This window comes from Sus scrofa, chromosome 8 (genome assembly GCF_000003025.6).
Source record: "Sus scrofa isolate TJ Tabasco breed Duroc chromosome 8, Sscrofa11.1, whole genome shotgun sequence".
NCBI classification, from domain to species: domain Eukaryota; kingdom Metazoa; phylum Chordata; class Mammalia; order Artiodactyla; family Suidae; genus Sus; species Sus scrofa.
Genome location: NC_010450.4, coordinates 77,476,766 through 77,495,799, shown reverse-complemented (window position 1 = coordinate 77,495,799; position 19,034 = coordinate 77,476,766). Strand labels below are relative to the sequence as shown.

Below are 19,034 nucleotides of genomic sequence, written 5' to 3'. Positions count from 1 at the left end.
AATGCAGGATCCAAGCTGGGTCTGCAAATTACACTACAGCTCACAGGAACACGGGATCCTTAACCCACTGAGCAAGGCCAAGGATTGAACCCTTGTCCTCATGAATGCTATTCAGATTCGTTTCTGCTGAGCCATGACAGGAACTCCCATTATCTAATATATTTTTATTTTCATAGCATTATACATTGTTCACTTGTGTGGCCGATGTTCTTAGATTCAAGTCCTATTTTGTAGGAAATGTTTTCTTAGACTATTAAATAAACAAGGGGCATCTCTGACCTTTTTATTATTTGTTTTCAAAGTTATCATGACCTGTAGAAAAGCTGCCCTTGCTCTCTCAGCCCCTCCCCTGCCCCCTGAATTAAACACCTTGCAAACTGCAGTTTTGACTCTGAGGGAGATGGAGCCGTTCACAAGGATACAGGTGAGCAGGAGCTGAAAAGGACCGTCTGGGCTAGTGTTTACCAGAGAGATGCTGTTATGTATTATTTAAACAGTGGCGTTAACTTGCGCTGGGAAGCAGAAGTAGTACTGAAATTAGAGTCTCTTTCCCCAGGCATTTCAGGTCTGAGAGATTCAGGAGGAAAAGAGAGACTATAGGATGAAAACGGGAAGGGCCATTTCAGGGTGAAGACAGAGGAGGTGCTGGGCCGTCGGGCAGGCCTTACCAAGCAGGTTTACCAAGCAGGTAGGCAAGAGGTACAAAATGGGAGGTGGGAAGAGAGGATTGTGTAACAGGATTGTGTAATTTTTTGTGGCTCCCGTGCTTTTGAGTGACTCAGTTTTTATTTTTTTATTTGTGTGCTTTTTAGGGCCTCACCCACAGCATATGGAGGTTCCCAGGCTAGAGGTTGAGTCAGAGCTGCAGATGACGGCCTATATCACAGCCACAGCAATGCAGGATCCATGCTGTGTCTGTGACCTATACCACAGCTCACGGCAACGCTTGCTCCTTAACCCACCGAGTGAGGCCAAGGATTAAACCTGCATCCTCATGTGTTCATTAACCACTGAGCTACGAAGGGAACTCCCTCAGTTTTTGTTTATTCTTCGATTATCTCAGAAAGGTGCAGCACTTACAAGGAAAAACATCCCCCTGGCAACTTAAGATCTAGGAAAGACCAAGGCAGGCCTAGTCCTTCAGGGGAGAAGATGCTGGCGACCTGAGTATGCGCAGTATAGTAACATTAAGGGTTCTGGGGTCTGATCACTGGCCAGCATTGTCCCCTTAGGTTGCTGGCTCAGGAATTGGTAGACTTGGCGGGTGGGATCTGGCCTATATAAAGGTTCTGTATCAGAGCATAAGAACTAAAAAGATGCGAATGGCTGTGTGTGACCCAGCTGGATATGCGTTGAAGGCTGAGGGTGAGAGAGAATAGGCCATCTTCTGCTTGCCTTCTGGGTTAACAGCCCACCACTGATCCACAGTCATTTGGTTGAACCAAAACATCACCTGTGTTCTTGTGTAGAAAGGGTCTCAGGATCAAGTTACGACTTTATTACTCTTGCAAAGCTTATAATTTGGCCCTGAACAAAAATCGGTTATTTGGAATTAGAACCCATTTTGAGTCTTGAAACCAGGTGACACCAATCTCTCGGGATATCTGCAGTCTGGCAAAGACAGAGCAGAATAAATAGGAAGCTCAAAAGTTGGAAAAGCCCACTTCTCTACCAGGCAGCTCTTGTCCACGCTACCCTTTCCCAGCCAGCATCCCCTCAAAATTACCTATAACTTTTTTTTTTTTTCTTTTTTCTTTTTTTTTGCTTTTTAGGGCCACCCATGGCACATAGAGGTTCCCAGTCCAGGAGTCAAATCGGAGCTTCAGCTGCCAGTCTATACCACAGCCATAGCAACGCAGGATTTGAGTCTCATCTGTGACCTACACCACAGTTCACGACAACAGTGAATCCTTAACCCACTGAGCAAAGGCCAGGGACCAAACCCACATCCTCTTGGATCCTAGTCGGATTCGTTAACCACTGAGCCATGAAGGGAACTCCCAGAATTACCTGTAACTTTGAAGGAACATTTGTTCCAAAACTTCTACTCCAACATAAACCCTAGAAATCCTTAAAGCAACAGTTTTTCCTCCTTTTGGATTGGATGAAATTCCTCTCTGAGAACAGTGTTAGGTGTTCTTTGGAAGGAAATACAAATAGCCCCTAGCCTGGGGCTAGCCTTGTATAAATGGGTATTTCATAAATATTACTAGAGGAGAGTAAATGAGATGGGAAGCAAATTCTTTCCTCCATTGGCACCAATGAAAGCATTTATTGAGCTCTTTACTTTCAGGGGGTAGTTAGTACAAAATACATAGCAGATGAGCCAGGGATCGTACAAAATACATTAGCAGATGTGACTTCTGCCCTCAGAGATGGAGAGCACCATTTGTGAGCTTATTCTGGTGTGAAATTTGCCTCTTTGTCATTCTCAGCTGACAAACAAGTCAACAGCAAGGAATTAACAAGGCAGCCAATGGAAGGCCAGGGCCTAGGTCTGCTGCACCCCAGGGCCCCGGCTTTGTTCCCACCAGGCTTCTCTCCCAGGGAGCTTCTGGAAGTGCTTTTTAACTTCTGTTCCTGGTGCAGTTACTCCTTATGTTTTGGGTAGGTATGACTACATTGCAAGAGATTTTTTTCCTCCCCACTGTACCTGTTGACATGTGGTGATCTGGATTGGACCCGCAGTCTGGTCAAGGATTGATTTCCCTTTCTTGGTTGGGCAGATACCCTTTGGGAGGCCCACATATTTTTCTTAACGATCGAAAGTATCGACAGCATGGCTGGTCCTGGACAAACTTGGGAACAGGAAGGAGAGATTTCCTTTTCTGTGGCCTGCATACCGCCTGCTTCCTTAGCTGCCCTGCTCCACACGTGGCTCGGAGCACCTGCATCAGCATTTGCAAAAAGTCTGTTTATTCTGAAATAATTTTCGATTTACAGAGAAGTTGCAGAAATAATGTGAAGTGTTCCCATATGCTCTTTACTCAGCCCTCCCTAAAGTTAACCTCTTACCTAACCTGTCAGCCGCTGGATGCACGGTTTCTGTCGAGCGTGTTTTCGGCCCCTCTCCTGTCCTAGGGACCTTGCTCTCAGGATCCAGCCATGACGTGATTCCTTCCTCTTACCTTCAAGGAGCTGGCCACCTGTGAGTGGGTTTTGGTGACTTCACGTTTTTTCTTCTCATAAGAGTTTTTACATTCTAAGACATTTTTCTGGTGACAGTAATAGTGAATCCAAAGGTAACAGTTTGTAGTGATAAAATTTCAGTGATAGTAGAGCCTGGGCGAAGGCATTTTTTTTTTGAATTGAGGACCTCTTGAAGTTGCTGTTTGCTCATTTGTTGATCCTCATATTCACTTAGCATTCATTGACTGTCCCGTGGTACTAAATACTGGGCTAATCTCTAGAGATACTTGAAATTCGGCAAGTAGGAATGGATGGTCTAGTGGAAATATATACAGTTGCAAAACAGTATGAAGATGCAGTGAGATGGTAGAGTTATATGTAGGAGGCCTGGAAACACGTGGAGAGAGACCCTGAAACCCAGCCTGATCTGACAGATTCTCATTTGGCTGCCCCAACTAGAAAGAGCACTCCCCCTGGAGACTGAAAAACATGTGCGCTGTTCAGTTCAAGATTATAGTTAAGATGGGCTAGGTAAATCCAGGGGACTGTGCTTTTTTTATTTTACAAATGGAAAATACCCTGTCTCTCTGTGGAGTAAAAATGTGTTATTAAATGCACCAATATGCTAATTATGGTTATCTTCCATGCCCTTCTTCTGTGGGTATGTTTACCTTTTAAAAACCTAGAATGCAACCATTTTAACGATGCTGTCATATCTTGCTTTTTGTATTTAACTATGTATGTATGTATATGTATTGTGTCTATATATATATGTCTCTCTCTCTCTATATATATGTACAAATAATCTTTCCATGTCAATAATATACATTTCTCACCATGTTTTTCAAAAATTTTATTGTGAAAAATTTCAAACATAGCCAAATTGAAGGAATTTAACAGTTAGGATCTGTAGGTATCCTCTAGACTCTGCATCACTCTGTACTGCCTTAGTCATCTTTATTATTCTCTTTATCCATTAAGCCATCTTAATTATTTGACACATTACAAAGTTGAATTGCTCCTATCAGGAAATTTTCTCTAAATACTTCAGCATGCTTATCATTAACTAGAATTCAATGTTTATTTACAGGTTTTCTTTTGATAAGAATTTGTGCTCAATGAGATGCATACATCTTAAATGTATATTTGCTGAGTTTTGACCAACATGTACGCCTGTGTAATTCAGATCCTATCATGACATAGATTATGCAATATCGTTATCACTCTAGAAAATGCCTCCATGGCCCTTTCCCACCCCCTAACCTTCCAGAAGCAACCACTGTTCTTTTTTTTTTTTTTTTGCTTTTCAGGGCCGCATCAATGGCATATGGAAGTTCCCAGGTTAAGGGTCAAGTTGGAGCTACAGCTGCCGGCCTATGCCAGAGCCACAGCAACGTGGGATCCTAGCCTCATCTGTGACCTACACCACAGTTCACGGCAATGCCCAATCCTTAACCCACTGAGCGAGGCCAGGGATCAAACCCGCAACCTCATGGTTCCTAGTTGGATTTGTTTCCACTGTGCCATGAAGGGAACTCCTGTTCTGATTTTTTTAATGACAGATTTATTTTGCTCGTTTTATGATTTCACATGAATGGAACCATACAGTATACATTTGACCCTTGAACGACATGGGGATTTGGGGCGCTGAACTCTCGCACAGTCGAAAATCCAAGTATAGTTTGGACTCTCTCCAAACTTAACTAATAGCCTATGTAATTGCCAATAACATAGTCAATCAACACATATTCTGTATATTTATTATATACTATGTTCTTACAACGAAGTAAGCTGGAGAAAAGAAAATGTCACTAAGAAATCATAAGGGACAGAAAATGCATTTACAGTACCTACATGTATTTACTGGAAAAAATCCTCGTATAAGTGGACCCATGCACTTCAAACCCATGTCGTTCAAGGGTCTTGTGTATACTTTTTTTGGTGCGGTCCTTCTTTCACTCAGTGTAATGTTTTTGAGATTCTTCCAGGCTCCTGTGTGCTTCAGTAGTTTCATTCCTTTTTATTGCTAAGCGGTTTTCCCTTGTATGAGTATTCCAGAGTTTTCCCCACTCTCCTATGTATTGGTGGACATCCAGAGTGTTTCTGTTTTTTAGCTATTGTGAAAAAGCTGCTATGAACATTCTTCTACAAGTCTTCTTGTGGATAGATGTGTGTTTATATTTATCTGTCTATAGATATAGGTATATGTGTGTATATTCACATGGGTGTGTGTGTGTGTATGTATATATATATATATATATATTATTTTTTTTCCTGTTTCTTTTGGGCAAATGCCTAGGAATAGACTAGCTAGCTCATAGGGTGAAGATGTGTTTCCCCTGTAAGAAACTGGCGGAGCTGTTTCCAAAGTGATTGTGCCCTTTTCCATTTCCACCAGTGAAATGTGAAAGCTCCTGTTACCGGCCATGCTTGAGTTAGTCCGTCTTTTACATTTTGGTCACTGGCTGGTATGTAGTGGTATAATGACACGGAGCCAATTGCATATCTTCTTTTGCGACATGTCCAAGTATTTTGTCCATTGAAAAAATTGGATTGTTCATCTTTTGATTATTAAGTTGGAGTTCTTTATGAATCTGAGTTCTTTATGGATCTGAGTACTAGTCCTTTGTCATACATGTGTCGTGGATTTTTACTCCCAGTCTGACTTGCGTCTTCATTTTCTTAATTGTGTCTTTCATGAGAATTTCTAAATTTTAAGTCATATTTATTACTATTTAAAAAATATTATTGGAGTTCCCTGCTGGCTCAGCAGGTTAAAGAGCTGGTATTGTCACTGCTGTGGTATGGGTTCAGTCCCTCGCCCAGGAACTTCTGCATGCTGTGGGTGAGGCCAAAATATATATATATATATATATATATATATATTATTGCTTTCTGTGACGTGAGCTTGCCGGCCCTCAAATCAGGAAGATAGTAGATATTTCCCTCTAAAAGCTTTATGATTTTAGCTTTTATGAGTGTATCAATATTATATCTCAAGTCAGTTTGCGTGAGGAATGTGAGGTAAGGGTCAAGGGTAATTTTTTTGCCATGTGGATATCCAGTTATTCCAGCACCATTTGTTGAAAAGATTTTTCTTCACCTATTGGATTGCTTTGGTGCATTCCTTTAAAATCATGACCATGTATGTGAGGGTCTACTTCTCAGGCCCTCTATTCCGTTCCTTCACTCTAGTTCAATTACTCTTGTCTTGAGCTGTTTTTAATGGCTGTGCATTGTGTGATATAATCGCATGGAATGACTTTGTCATTGTTGGGCATTTTGAAGTTTATAATTTTTTTTCTCTTAAAACCAAAGTTGTTGCTAAGTGAAATAAGTCAGAGAAAGACAAATACTGCATAATATCCTTTATGAGTGGAATCCCCAAAATACAACAAACCAGTGAATATCAAGAAAGAAATTGGCTCGCAGATACAGAGAACAACTCGTGGTTACCAGTGGGGAGAAGGAAGAGGGGGAGACAATGTTAGGGGTAGGGCGATTGAGAGTTATAAACTATTAGGTATAAAATAAGCCGTAAGGATATATTGTATGACACGGAGAATAGAGCCAATATTTTATGGCAACTGTAAATGGCATATATCCTTTAACAATCATGAATCATTATATTGTACACCTGTAACTTAGATAGTATTGTACATCAGCGATACTTCAGTTAATAAATTATTGTGATGCATAGGACTTCTGTTGTTTAAGCTTTGATTGTTTTCTGTAAGTGGCAGAGATAATTCATAAACAAAACTCAAGGCAAATATGTACAAGTGCAACATTATTTAGCTTTACATTGTAGATTGTGATTTTTAGTGCTGTGACAAATGAGAGTGCCTGCTCTTGGCAAGAAGGTAGAGTGAATAGCGTGACCAATAGCCGTGAAGTCCTCATCTCCTGGGAGAAGAAAATTCGCTTTGCTTCTAAATGGCATTTATGGATTGCTTCTATTATACGGCCAACAAAGTTGTTAAAGTGGAGAAGTAGAAAGACTGAAAAACCTTAGACTGGGAGTTTGGGGTTCGGAGATGCAAACTATTACATTTAGAATGGATAAGCAACCAGGTCCTGCTGTGCAGCATGGGGAACCATATCCAATCACTTGTGACAGAACACCATAGCAGAGAATATGAGAAAATGTCATGTGTATGTATAACCAGGTCCCTTTGCTATATAGCAGAAATTGACAGAACATTGTAAATCTAACTATAGTTTAATAAAACAAATTTAAAAAGAGAAAAAGAAGGAAAGACTGCAAACTTGCAAAGGGCTTTCTTAGAACACGCTGTGGTCCATGGCTCATGTAATATGTTGTAAACATGTGTTTGCATGTACGTCAAGTTATTGAAGTTGAGAGGAGCTGTATGACTTGAAGTTGAGAGGAGCGATCTGTCTAAAGGCATTCATCCCATTACAGAAACAGAACTGCAGTCATAAATCATGTCCCGTGTACTGTCAGATGTGAGAGGATATCTGCTGTAAACTTTTTTATATGGTTATCAGCAAGACGCTTAGTTGTGTAAATGATCCCCCAGGTGCATATTCTTATTTTATGTACATATATAAATAAAATCCTACCATGGTGTGAAGTGTCTCTAATCTTAGCTTCTTTTCTTGATAATGTATCCACTTAATAGGAGCAGTTTGTATTATACAGGCTACCCTAGACATCATCTGAGGTGTTTATGATAGGGAAGATAGAATTTTTTAAGGGAAAAAGAGTTATTTGGGGGTGAATATTTAATTTTTTCCATGTTCTCAAAAATTTTTTTTTCCCCAAATGGACAGTGACATAATTGTTGATGATGATCTTTTAAGAGGTTTTCTTGTGTTTACAGTAATAAAAATGAATTTCTGTGGTAGAAAGACTTACTACCCTACTGGAAAATTATAGTTTTCATAAATTATTAAGTCATCTCTGCAGTCTGTAATCAATGTTTGGTAGCTGCAGCTTGTGGCAAGCTGGATTTTGGCAAAGCAGAAAGACAGAGGACTGTATCTAGAAAAATATCATAGGAACTCTGTATATGAAGGGGCTCTTCAAACTTTTTGATACGCATTTTCATTTGTCAGTAACTAGGGTTTCCCTTTCTGGGTCATCTTGGTTATTTTTAACCAACTGTAAACTCTTGTCTGTGTGAAATCTTCATTATCAGACTATGGCCTTCTATAAAAAAATGAGACTCTTTCAGGGGGCTAGCCCCTTTTTCCATGTTTCCTCCTCTTTCCGAGGGGTGACAAGAAAGAGCACAACAGAGAGTTCCCACTGTGGCACAGTGGGTTAATGATCCAGCTTGTCTCTGTGGAGGCGCTGGTTTGATCCCCACCCTGGCGCAGTAGGTTAAGGATCCAGCATTGCTGTAGCTGTGGCTCTGATTCAAGGCCTGGCCCTGGAACATCCATATGGGGCGGCCAGAAAAGAAAAAGGAAGTAAGAAAAAGCACGACAAAGTGAGTCAAGAGCCATTTACCCTCTGTTCCAGCCACAGTGCTGACTGCAGCCTGCAGTGATCAGGCCGCAGTGACCATCCTACAGTGACCAGCCTGTTACTACTAGGTCATTGTGGGCAGAGAACACGGGGCCACCCTAACCCAGTGCCGTCTGGATTGAACTCACCCAAAGGCTTAAGATAGAGTTGTTGGGTATGGTTTTGAGGTGTGTCTGGCCTGATTGCAGGGGTCCTGCCCTGGCCCCCGTCTCTGGTCGTCCTTGTCAACCCTCCCCTTTCTCACGGACCAGGTGGCTGGCCTCAGCCTTCTCTACAGGCATGTCCCCAGGGGACATCCATGGAGATTTAACCAGGTTTGAGGGAGAGGACAGTCACAGCTGGCTGCTGGCTGCTGTACCCTCCCCTCACGATCCAATTTTCCAGTCCGCTGCCTGTTCTCCTAATGAGAAATAAACCAGACAGAACAAAAACCAAAACCAAAACCATGAGACCCATTGATGATGGATTTCATCCTCTCTCTCTCTGATCCTCTCATCTCATCAGCCTGTTTTTAGCAGCTTTTGATAACATGTGATAGGTATAAAGTCAGTTTATATGTTTCCCCTTTTTATTTATTTTGTTTATTATTTAAAATTTTATATATATATATATATATATTTTTGGCTGTGCCCCACGGCAGGTGCAAGTTCCCCGGCCTGGAGTCAAGCCACACCAGTGACCATGATGCATTCTTAACCGCTGGGCCACCAGGGAGCTCCGTGTTTCCCCTTTTTTAAAAATAATAAAAGCTGGGAGCTTTGTGTGCTCGTATCATTCAAAAGTGGAAGCTTAAAACCGAGAAGATTTTGTTCTCTCCCTCCTTCCCTTACACTGTGATCTCTCCCAGCACTGCCCAGATGTGTGTGCCTTTGGTTCGTGATCAGTTTGGCTGTCTGGTGTTTGTGGTTTTCTCAGAGCCGACTCTTGCTGCTAATGAGCACGATCATTTATGCAGTGTCACTGTAGTATGGGCATGTTAAATAATTGATCAGGTCGTGGCAGGTAGAGAACAGCAAATGTAGTCCCTTTGTTGCTATGGTAATACATTTGGTTTAAGGGAACCGTTTGTCATTGGGACGGCATGGATCTGGTGCAGGTGACATAACTGCCTGTGGTTGGGGCAGTTGGAGGGGAAAAATCAGCTTAAGAGGAAGTGGCATTCTGGAGCAAATTACTAGATATAGTTGTCCTCCCTTATCCCTGGAGGTCTGGTTCTAGGACCCCCGCGAATACCAAAACCCCGCAGATGCTTCAGTCCCTTTTATAAAATGGCCTTAGTACCGTCGCCCTCCCAACCAGGGGTTTGGCATCCACAGATTCGCCCGACTCTGGACTGATGATAGGGAGGGCGGGGTTCAGGCTCACCCCTGTGGAGGGTCTTATTACTCTTTTTCTAGTAAAGGCTCTTTCTTGGCTAACGCATCAGCACAGAGAATGAGGCGAGTGACAGATTTGTTTACTTGCTAACCTGGTGGGATTTGGTCATTTATTATATAATACGGTTATTATGTGAGGTTTACACGCCTCCCTCGGTTTTCCCTAGGAGGGCTCATTTCAAGTGAAATTGATGCCATATTTATTAGGGATCCTGATGGGAAAGGACAACATAGCCTCTCTCTCTTTTATTTTCCATTAAAAAACCCCATCCATCCTTAAAGGTGGGGGCTACATTTATGTCTTCTCCCAGTGGATATTTATTGGGCAGTCAGCGAGGTGCTCTCAGGCTTGGGGGCGCAGTGTGAGCAAAGCAGCTGTGGTCCCTGCCCTCGGGTTAGAAGCAGCTGCCACACCCGCTTACCTCTGGGTTCCGCCTTGGGCACTACCTTTTGCTTTACAGACCCTTTTCTCAATAACTGTTGGATGGATTTTTATTTATTTATTTTTGTCTTTTTAGGGCTGCACCTGTAGCATATGGAAGTTCCCAGGCTAGGGTTGAATCAGAGCTACAGCTGCCAGCCTACACCACAGCTCACAGCACCGCCAGATCTGAGCTACACCACAGCTCACAGCCATGCCAGATCTTTAACCCACTGAGCGAGGCCAGGAATCGAACACTATCCTCAAGGATACTAGTCATATTCTTTAGTGCTGAGCCACAACAGGAACTCCTGGATGGATTTTTAGAATCCTTTCTTCTTCCTTCCCAGGATGATCTCTTAATTTGTGCTTTTTCCTAAAGCCTTGCCAATACCAGGGGTCAATAACCAACACAAAAGTCAGTGACAGCTCGAGTGACATAAGCCCGCATCCTTCAACTGACCCTTCCTTTCCGTCTCCGCTTAGCTCAGGTCCTACCTCTGCCGAGACACCCGGCCACGCCAACAGCCATCTCTTTCTGGCTCTTTCAGTCAGGGAGCATGACCTATTTTATCTTGTTCTCTTATGTTACTGTGTACTTTTTCTTGTGTTCTGGCCACACCTCTTCAATGTGTTGAGGCAGAAAAAAAAAACTAAAAGCAATGGTCAAGTTCCCAGCAGCTCTATTTTGTAGAGAAGGGATCCAGCCTATAGACATGAAAAGATAGCTGGTTAATGGAAGAATCGTGACTGGTGTTGAAGTGCTCACACGCTGGGGCCCCTTATCTTTACATTTCTGAGAGGAAGCCCCAGCAGGTGTCCTGCTGTCCACTAAGTGGGTGTCTTGTGATCATGAGATGATGAACATGAGCCCTGACGGCAGCACTAGTCGTGAGTTTTAGGCATAGTGTGTTATGACAGTGGTTAGATAATGGAGAACTGATGGATGCCACACTTTATTGGGTGTTTTAATTTGACACGTCAAGCAGTTGGAAACTACTGCGGGCTTTGGAGAAGAAGGTTAGCTCGAGCAAATTAACACTCAAAGGAAGCTGCAAGAGGTACTGGCCACCGTGTGTCAGGATTGGGGGGGGCAGAGAGGACAGGGAGAAATGACCTTGGAAGGGGAGTGTCACCCATTTGACACAGAAACGTGAGGCTCTTTGATTTTGAACTGAGATGCTATGATAAATACAGGACAGAAATCAGAGTCAGACTCACAGATGGTATGTCAACTCCCTCTTTTTTGATCAAAGTCAGTTTTCTGCCTCTGAATTTTGATGATTATCTCATTTAATTTTTACTTGCTAAAGGATCCTTCCAGTAGTACTGAACTCTCAACCCAGGCGTGTGCTGCTCCAGTCCCAGCCCTGCCTGAAATAGGCTGAAAATCACAGGACTCCCTACCAGATAAAATAAAAAGGGAAATTTCTTGGAAGGACTGTGGTGTCTTAAGGAACTTGAGTTTGGCCTGTCCTCAGACTGGGAATTCAAATGCCAGCCCAGCACTTCCTGTCTTTCCCTCTCTCACTGAACTGGCTTTCTTTCCATGCAGCTCAGCTGGGCTGATTTATACCTCCCGAGTTTAGGTCCCAGTGAGTAAAGCAGCTAGAGAAATTCATTCCGCATTTTCCAATTCTGATTTAAATTCTTAGGGAGACAGTTTGAAGGGCTCTGCCCAGTCAGCATGGATGGGAGTCAGGACAGCCTGGCTCCTGTAAGGCCACAGTGGCTGAAGGTCTCTGCCTTGGTATGGAGGGGTGGGGGCCAGAAGGGAGAGCTCGGGCAGGTCCTCCCAACAAATGGAAAATCTCTACTTAAAGTTACCCAAGCCCCTAAAAAGTTATTTGCTGTTAGTTTCATCTTTTTTTTTTTTTTTTTCTTTTTGACTACCTCCAAGGCCCATGGAAGTTCCTGGGCCAGGGATCGAATCCAGGCCACAGCTGTGACCCACTCCACAGCTGCACCAATGCTGGATCATTAACTCACAGCACTGGGCTGGGAATCGAACCTGTGCTGCTGCAGAGACAGGAGCTGTGCCACAGAGGGAACTCCTGCATAAATGTTTTGATGTTTCTTTGAGGTGTAGTGAGGAATTGAATCTATTCAGCCCATTGTATCAACTTCATCATATCAAAATAATTTGGAATCCTAGCTTTTCCTTGCAGCTGCTGTTTTGCTGCTCATCTCTGTTACTTTCCAAACCCTGTTGGAAAATGAGCCTTTTGGGGTGACAGAGGGAGTAGGATGTTGGCGTCTGCAGTGCTTTAGTTTAGTGCCCCTGGCAATTAAAAATGGGAATTTTCATGCATTAAGAAATTTTTTTTGTTCATTGAGTTCCTTTGTAGCTTAATGGGTTAAGGATCCAGCATTGTCACTGCTGTGGCTCAGGTTTCACCCCCAGAGCCCGGGAGTGGGGAACTTCCGTATGCTTTGGAGGTAGCCAAAAAAAGAAATAAAAAGAAGTTTTGTTTGTTGTAAACCACATTTCTTTCGATTGTGTTTTTATCCTTCCTGGAAAGGTTTGGAAATGAATAACCTTGAGAGGTTCAGACCTCAGAAGGTTTACTGGCTTCAAAGATTCTGACTTTATTTATAGGCTGCAGCAAACACTCACTGAAGTCTCTTGTGATTCACTGCCTACCTTGAGCTATTGCCACTCAGTGTTGGGAAGGCATGAATCTCGAGCACTGAGAGGACAGAACAGAAACCATGTCCCTCGAAGCAGAAGCCCACGTGTTCTCTCAGGGATTTCTCATCACATATCGGATGGACCCAGGCCAGTGGCTTCAGAGCTGAATTTTCCTCTTCCTTCCCGCCCCTGTGAGAAGTGAATGCTTTGTCAAAACTGCAGCTGCTCTGAGCGAGCCCTGTTCTTTTGGTGGCTGGAAGAAAAGCGAACAGGAACAGCAGTTTTCAAGCTCAGCTGAGCAGTGGTCTGAGGCAAAGTAAATCTCGATAAATGATGCTGTGGCTTGTTGGGGTCCCCCTGTCTCCCTCCCCAGGTTTGATTTGTGTACAAGTGCTTGTCCGCTGCTTCTTTGAAATGAACAGCAAACAAATTTGCTGTGTTTCATACCCATTCGAGAGAGGCAGCGAAGCAGGTGGCTGTGAAACATCCATCAGGGACGTCTGTGGAAAACCCCTGTCCATTGCGTTGAAATACAGAACTCTCATATTTAAACCAGAAACATGTGGTGGAACAAACTGGCTTGCAGGCCAGATAATAAAATAAATGATAAATGGAAAGGGACCCCAAAGCTGCTCCAGAAAAGCTGGTGTGAGATTGGAGGCCAGGCTAGAAGAGGCGGGTGTCGGCACAGGCTTCGTATAAAGGCTCCTGCATGTTGACTGTCAGTTTCTAAATTATGTATTTGGGTGGGGAGAAGAGGGAGACTTTGCTTTAAAGGTTTCTTGTTTTTTTTTTTTTTGTCTTGAGGGGTCTTAGATGGTCTGTTTTTTTTTCATTCCTTAATGAAAATTTATCCCAAGGAGAAAACCTGCAACGTTGGTCTTTATTTCAATCCCAAGAAGTGTTAGAGTATTACTATTCCCCCTCCGCCTCCAAAGGACAGGTATGAGGTCTTCAGGCCTGGTATTTCCTTCCACGGAGCTTCTTGAAGACGTTCAATACCTATTATAACAGGGGATCCCCTCCCCTGGGTTGTTTTCTCCGCCAGCCTGGATCTCTGAAAGGCATTTTTTTTTTTTTTTGTCTTTTATCTTTTTAGGGCCGCACCTGTGGCATATGGAGATTCCCAGGTTAGGGGCTGAATCAGAGCTGTAGCCACCAGCCTACACCACAGCCACAGCAATGCCAGATCCAAGCTGCGTCTTCTACCTACACCACAGCTCACAGCAAGGCTGGATCCTTAACTTGCTGAGCGAGGCCAGGGATTGAACCCGCAACCTCATGGTTCCTAGTCAGATTCATTTCCGCCATGCCACGACAGGAACTCCCTGAAAGGCATCTTCAACCTTTCTTTGCCAGTTGGCTCCTATCCTTTCTCCTGGTCTGTTCAGGGAAGTCCAACAGAGCAGTCTGCTACCTGATTCTCAGCCCCTCTGCCTCTCTGACAGGTGGGTGCAGGCGCCTTACCTGCCTTACCTCTATTTCTAAGGAAGCTCAGGCCGTAGGAAGTTATTGTTAGACCCTAGGAGAAGGGAACAGCCAGGCGTCAGGACGGCCAGGGAGCTGGACACCTGGAGGCTGGAATTGGAAGGTGTTTGGATCCCCGCTGGCTCTGGAGCCTCAGCTGAAGGGCTGTGGAGGGTCGTTCCGGGCGTCTGCCCTCACTTTAGCTGAGCTACTGTCCAGGCTGCTATTCGGGCTTGTCTGTTGCACTTCTTGCTGCCTGCTGGCTTTACCTCTCAGTTCAAATCTTTAAGCGAATTTGAGTGGCTGAGCTAATTAACTGTCATCTCTGAGATTAAACCATGTCGTCATAGGTTCACTGCCAGCCTAGGGATTAGTTGCTTTTAGGCCAGGTTCCTGCTCTTTGGTCCTGTCAGATTATGTGACAAGCAGGTTGATGATGATGGCAGTGGTGATGATGATGATGGTGGGGTGTGTGTGTGTGTGTGTGGGTGTGTGTGGGGGTGGGTGTGTGTACAGGAAGTCATTGCCAAGGGCTGGCTCCAGACATTGGTTGGGAATGTTAACCATTTCCTTTAGAAGGGGCTGTGGCTGGGCAAGCACACCAAGAAGGTGAAAAGTCACCGTCATGTCATGCCCACAAGATGCCATAAGATGGAAGCTATCACCCCTGTTTTGAAGCAGAGGAAATTGCAGCCAAAAGAGGTTAAGTACTATGCTCAAAGTTGTTGTCTCTGTAGGTGGCTGGGCTGGGATCTGAAATTTGGCTTATTTGATCCCACTAGGCCATGATGTGCTTTTTACTTCTGAGTTCTTCAGAGATGAGGCAAGGCCATGGTGAAATGCAAGGAATAGTGCTGGACCTTTCTTACTCTTTTTAAAAAAAAATTTTTTTATGGCCACACCCAGGGCATATGGAAGTTTCGGGGCCAGGGATTGCTGTGGCAATGCCGGATCCTTTAACCCACAGCACCAAGCCAGGGATTGAACGTGCGCCTCTGGAGCCACCTGAGCTGCTGCAGTCAGGTTCTTAACCCACTGTGCCACAGCGGGAACTCCCCTTTCTTATTCTTGGAGGGGCTGCGGCTGTGAGTTTTTTTCCGAGGGCTTGATAACCAGGATACCTTCTCATTTTTGCATCCTAAGGAAAAGGGCTTCCAAAAAAAGAATGAGTTTTCTGTTATTGAAAAGAAAGAGTTAAAACTCAGTATTTGGAAGGAGGTGCTGTTCTCAGTGTAATATCCTGAACTAGGGGCTGGGTGGGGTGGGCCCTCAACCCGAGCGGACTTCCTCTGAGGTGAGGACCTGTGGAGGCCAGAGCTCCTGGAGAAGAGCCTGGGGGCCCCTCGCTTCCCCTTCACAGGTGCTGTGCACGGGTTCTCTTCCTCATGCAGGGGTTGGCATTTCTCTCCAGCATGGGGAGCCTGTGACCGTGACCAGGGCAGTAGCCTGGCGACTCGCACACAGTAGGCACACTGTCCCTGCTCACTCAACACCTTGTCTCCATTTTTTTTATGGCCACACCCAGGGCATAAAAAGGGAGGCGCCTTCTTAATGAATCACTTTTCTCTCATGAGCCTCACCATTTTATTTCTCTTTGTTCGAATTTTACCGGCCTTGGGCAAGAAGGTGGGTTTCCTTGTTTTCTTTAGAGCCGCACCCCCGGCATATGGAGGTTCCCAGCCTAGGGTTGAATTGGAGCTGTAGCCGCCGACCTACACCACAGCCACAGCAATGCAGGACCCAAGCCTTGTCTGTGACCTACCCCCACAGCTCATGGCAATGCTGGATCCTTAACCCACTGAGTCGGGCCAGGGATCGAACCCGAATCCTCATGGATGCTAATTGGGCTTGGTACCACTGAGCCACTGTCTTAACTCCAGTGACGGGTTTTCTGATACCTATTGGGGGACCGCTTTGGAGTTTTGTTTGGACTTCTCTAGTGGTTCCACATTCAACTTGTGTAGCTCTCATAGTTTTTAATCTTGTAGACTATGCTCTGGGAAGAGAAGGATGTTTACAGTTGTCAGTTCTTCTCTTTCCTGCCCCTTCCTTTCCCTTGACATTACTCTTTGGTGGCATGTTTGGATTCCTTATTCTGACACCTCCTGGCTGGGTGACCTTTGGCAAGTTAGTCTCTCTGAGCTCGGGGTATGTAACAAAGCACTTGGTAGAGGCATGGCACATAAGTAAGGACTCAAAAAAAATTAGGGGCTGCTAATAATAGCATCATGATAATCCTGATCATCATGCATTTTCTTTGGAGAACTGTTTTTTAAAGTTTTTAAAAAATTTTTTATTAAAGTATAATTGATTTACTGTTTCTGTCAATTTCTACTGTACAGCATAGTGACCCAGTCATACATATATACATGTATTCTTTTTCTCATATTATCTTCCATCATGTTTCATCCCAAGAGACTGGATGTAGTTCCCTGTGCCATACAGTAGGACCTCATTGCTTATCCATTCTAAATGTAATAGTTTGTATCTACCAACCCCAAACTTCCAATCAGTCCATCTCCCTACCCCTTGGCAACCACAAGTCTATTCTCCATGTCTGTGAGTCTGTTTCTTTTTTGTAGATAGATAGGTTAATTTGTGTTGTATTTTAGATTCCACATGTAAGTGATATCATATGGTCTTTCTCTTTCTGACTCACTTCAGTATGAGAATCTCTAGTTCCACCCATGTTGCTGCAAATGACATTATTTTGTTCTTTTTTATGGCTGAGTAGTATTCCTTTGTGTATATGTCTTAATCCCTCATATTCTTTATCCATTCATCTGTCGGTAGACATTTAGGTTGTTTCCATGTCTTGGCTATTGTGAATAGTGCTGCAATGAACATAGGGGTGCATGTTTCTTTTTGAATTATAATTTTGTTCAGATATGTACCCAGGAGTGGGATTGCTGGATTGTATGGTTTTTCTATATTTAGGTTTCTGAGGAACCTCCGTACTATTTTCCATAGTGGTTATAACAATTTGCACTCCCACCAGCAGTGTAGGAGGGTCCTCTTTATACAACCCTCTCCAGCATTTGTTATTTGTAGACTTGTTAAAACAGTGGCCATTCTCACTGTGGTTTTGCTTTGCATTAATGCTTGTTATTCCCAAAGGGGGAGCTCTTAACTTTGAGCTGTAGCAGCACAGTCACAGACGGGAGCCTTAACGAGTGGTCTTTTAGTTTGTATTCTGTTGTCATCCTAGGATTTGAAGCGTTTTAAGTGTTATACAGCAAATTTCAAACAAAGATAATTATCATGTTTCTAATGTAGCTGGGAGCTGAGGTGTTTTAATTACTGATGTGCCAGGAACCCTTTCAATAGGAGAAGTGTGTGTGTGTTTTTTTTAAAGGTCTTCCTCTAACTTGCTCATAATTAGGGACATTTGGAACACTCAGGCATCATATCTGGTGATTTGTACATTTTCATTAAGCAATCAGGATTGAATGACCCAATGATCAGACTCTCAGGGGGTCAGCTTCCAGTTTCTTTTTCTTTTTTTTTTTTTGTCTTTTTGCTATTTCTTTGGGGCTGCTCCCACAGCATATGGAGGTTCCCAGGCTAGGGGTCGAATCAGAACTGTAGCCACCGGCCTACGCCAGAGCCACAGCAACGCGGGATCCGAGCCTCGTCTGCAACCTACACCACAGCTCACGGCAACGCCGGATCCTTAACCCACTGAGCAAGGGCAGGGACCGAACCCGCAACCTCATGGTTTCTAGTCGGATTCATTAATCACTGTGCCACGACGGGAACTCCAGCTTCCAGTTTCTGAGGAGAAGGAGTCAGTTATATTTTCTCTTCTCTGTTGTTCGCCCCCCACCCCCCCGCCCCCAACCTTTTTTGGGGGTGGGGACTCACCCACCTCACCACGTGAAAGTTCCCAGGCCAGGGATCCAACCTGAGTCATAGCGGTGACAATGCCAAATCCTTAACTGCTGGGCCCCCAGGGAACTCCCCCCCCCCCATAACCTTTACTCACATCCCATGCTCAGCTACTCCAGTGCTGCTCTGCATTTTTTTGAGGCCTTGATTTTTATAGAATGCCTTTGCTGTGTTTTCCTCCTTGCCTCGTGAACCAATCTGGCGAATCCCTGTGCTAGAGAATAAAGTTTTTATATGGGGCTGTTAAAGGTGATTGATAATGGAAGTGAAAAAATTGAAGTGAGTGTCTTGAAAATCAGAGAAAGAAGGAAATAAGTCAAAAACTTGAGAACTTAAAGAGATGGTTGATTTCATATCTAACCCTCATGTTTAAATTTTTTGTCTGCCTATGGAGGTTCCCAGCCTAGGGGTCTAATTGGAGCTATAGCTGCTGGCCCATACCACAGCCACAGCAATGCAGGATCTGAGCTGCGTCTGCGACCTACACCACAGCTCACAGCAACGCCGGACCCCCAACCCACTGAGGGAGGCCAGGGATGGAACCCGCATCCTCATGGATACTTGTCGGGTTTTTTATCTCGGAGCCACAATAGGAACTTCCTAACCCTCATTTTTTAAGACGCT

At 44.0% G+C, this 19,034-nt stretch overlaps 1 protein-coding gene across 5 annotated transcripts in view; it reads left to right on the top strand.

Moving 5' to 3' along the window:
- The window catches only part of FAM160A1 (family with sequence similarity 160 member A1), a 299,486-nt gene that overhangs the window by 132,312 nt on the left and 148,140 nt on the right, over positions 1–19,034 (top strand). The window contains exon 1 of one of the 5 annotated variants that reach the window (XM_021101516.1): positions 14,296–15,224. The exons of the other annotated variants lie outside the window; for them this stretch is intronic. The gene's annotated coding sequence lies outside the window, so the exon portion shown is untranslated. Of the gene's footprint in view, positions 1–14,295; positions 15,225–19,034 lie in introns of those variants that run through there. 5 annotated transcript variants of the gene reach the window in all.